The sequence below is a fragment of the Poecilia formosa genome, unplaced genomic scaffold (assembly GCF_000485575.1).
Source record: "Poecilia formosa unplaced genomic scaffold, Poecilia_formosa-5.1.2 Scaffold131, whole genome shotgun sequence".
NCBI lineage: Eukaryota > Metazoa > Chordata > Actinopteri > Cyprinodontiformes > Poeciliidae > Poecilia > Poecilia formosa.
The window spans coordinates 1,693,134-1,695,793 of NW_006800070.1; the positions used below are offsets into that span (position 1 = coordinate 1,693,134).

Genomic DNA, 2,660 nt, shown 5'->3' on the forward strand with positions numbered 1-2,660 from the left:
TATTTCTTTAATTATTTTAAACTATTATAATGTATTGATTTCTGCTCCTGGACAAGGGCTTTTACAGGCATCATCCACCGACTGTTTAAAATAAAAAAATATTCAGCAAATACCAGGAAAATATACATGGTTGTGCTCACATGACTCAGGTTAGTTGAGTCAGATATTTGAAAAAATTATATTTTGTGTATATTTTATTCAAATTTTGTGTTTTATCCATAGGACCTGTTTTGTCCCTATTCTCAAGAATCACTGTATATATATATTTTAATGTGTTGTCTTGCCTATATAACCAACAGAATGGTGGGTCTGGTTGCCCCACAGTGTCAGGACAGGTTAGCTTTACAGAAAGAGGAACATTTACAATTTCCTGACTGAATTAAAGGCACAACTGATCATATTTCTTTCAGGCAATGAAAAACTTGCAAAGCAACACAGCAAGAAAGACATTAGGGGGTTTAGAGAAGACGGACAAGCGTGGAGAACACCAAATAGTCACAAGCTATTCACAATGTAAAGATAAGTAACGCTAAATTGTGAGTTCAATTTCACTAGATCCACTCACGCCTGACTACTGACTAGGATAGAGAAAGGAAAGGAAAAAAAAAAAGATAAAAATAAAAATTAGTTCAAATATTTTTGAGCTTTTTGAAGTGGGTCAGTCTGGAAAAGACTCATGAATCAATTTTGGAGGCTTTGAGAATTCAGAGAAAGCCAAAGTTATTAAGCACAAAACAGAGAAAATATGAAACTTGACTACAAAATGAGCTCACCAACAACTCAGACAGGAGATCACAACAGAAGATGAGTTATTTAAAAGGTTTTTAATAGTTATTTGTACAGCATTTTAATTGTGTAACTACTTGCAATTGTTCTACAAACTCTGGAGCCTCTTGGCCAGAACGCCTTTGGAAAAGAGGTTTTTAATCTCAATGGCACTTTCCTGGTTAAGAAAAGGTAAAATAATACTAATAAAAAAATGAATAAATAAAATGGCAGCGTTTATGGTTGAGCAATAAAAGAAGAAAAACAAAAGGCCTTGACAGGAGAGTTTCCAGGTCAAACCACTGCTGATCAAAAAGGACTCATATCTCACATTTAGAAAATAATATTTTGATTTTGAAAGTCTGGGGAAATATTCTGTGTTTTGACATGGATATTTTTGTCCTAAAGGAATTATTTATGCTCAAAACACTGTAAACAAGTTTAATAAATGCATAAAATATATAAATGTGAAACTCAAACGTGGACAAAACAAATGCTTTGTGATTTTTATTGAGGTAATGGTTTTTACCAGAAGTGGGTTCCTTTATCACATCCTGCCCGGGGCCCAGGATCACTTTGGACCGGCTCTGATCAATTAGCTGTTCATGTTCTTATGGTTATGGTGTGACTACATATTGATAAAAGAAAACATGTCAGGTCTCTCTTGTGAACGAGACGACGAGCATCAAGAAATTTTCCTGTATAAATAAAGGAAGAATAATAAAGTCTAACTGGAGAGTTTACAAATGAAGCATGAATTAATGAGAATGTAGGAATGATTTTTGATATTGCTGTAAGCATAAAGCTGCTCTGTTGTTGACCAGAACCAAACAAGGAGAAGCTTCATTCAGCTTCAATGATTCCTCCAGTCAGAAACAAACTTCCAGAAAACTACAAAACTGCTGAAACAGAATTCCTTTAAATAAATGCTAAAAACCATTTGATTCATAATAACTGGAACATTGACCAACGCATTTTATTTGCATTTGCTTGATAATTTTGAAGATGTCGTTTGACAAAATGTTTATTGTTATATTCATAATTGGTAACTGTATTATGTCTTTATGATGTAAAGAACTTTTTGCTGAAATCTGCCAGACTAATAAACTTGACTTCATATTTTTAATCTCTTTTTCTCAGATTTCCAAAACGTAAAATCATTACACATCTGTCAGTGAACCAATTCTCTCTCTGCTGACTGATTGGCTGCAGAGTCATGACCAGCTGACGTGTCACTTCCTGTTTACACCTCCAAACAAACAAAAGCAGCCAGCAGCTTCCTGTCCTCTGCTCTGCCTTCTTTTCTTAGCCGACCCAGAAATAGCAGCAGGCAGCTTGGAGCTGCTCCAGCGTCAAGTCGGCCCGACCTCCACAGCTGCTCCCACAGAGACTCAGATGGAGGCTGAGATACGGAGAGGCTGGCTGGGGGGGGCGGAGAGCGGGGAGAGACGGAGGCAGCAGGTTTTTGTGTAATGCTTTTCCACCGTGGGGACAGGGGGCCACGGTGATACAATCCTATAGAGCCGCCGTACAAAAACCTCCTCGCATTAACATCCATCATGTGGACGGCTGAGTGCAGCACAGAGAGCAGCAGCAGGAAGCAGGTGGAGGTGGGCAGAGTGGAGGCTCAGCCAGGCTTTAAGAAACACTTTAATATGTAGAAAATGAACCAGAAACAGAACAGCTTTTATTAACACATGTTTGAGTTTATACATGGAGCCATCGGGTCAGGTGTTCCTCAGGGTCAGAAATCACAACTTCTTTAAACGTTATGAAGCTCATCCTGCAGGTTTAACCTTCCTGATGATCTGGGTTATTACAGCCGGTCTGAGGGAGAAGATTCTGGAAAGTTTGGAGACTTTTTGGTCCAGGAGAGATTCAGTGTGACACTGGAA

At 38.1% G+C, this 2,660-nt stretch overlaps 1 protein-coding gene across 1 annotated transcript in view; it reads left to right on the forward strand.

Moving 5' to 3' along the window:
• LOC103144782 (uncharacterized) overlaps positions 1 to 2,660 on the forward strand; it is a 16,615-nt gene that overhangs the window by 9,716 nt on the left and 4,239 nt on the right. The gene's annotated exons all lie outside the window — the stretch shown is intronic.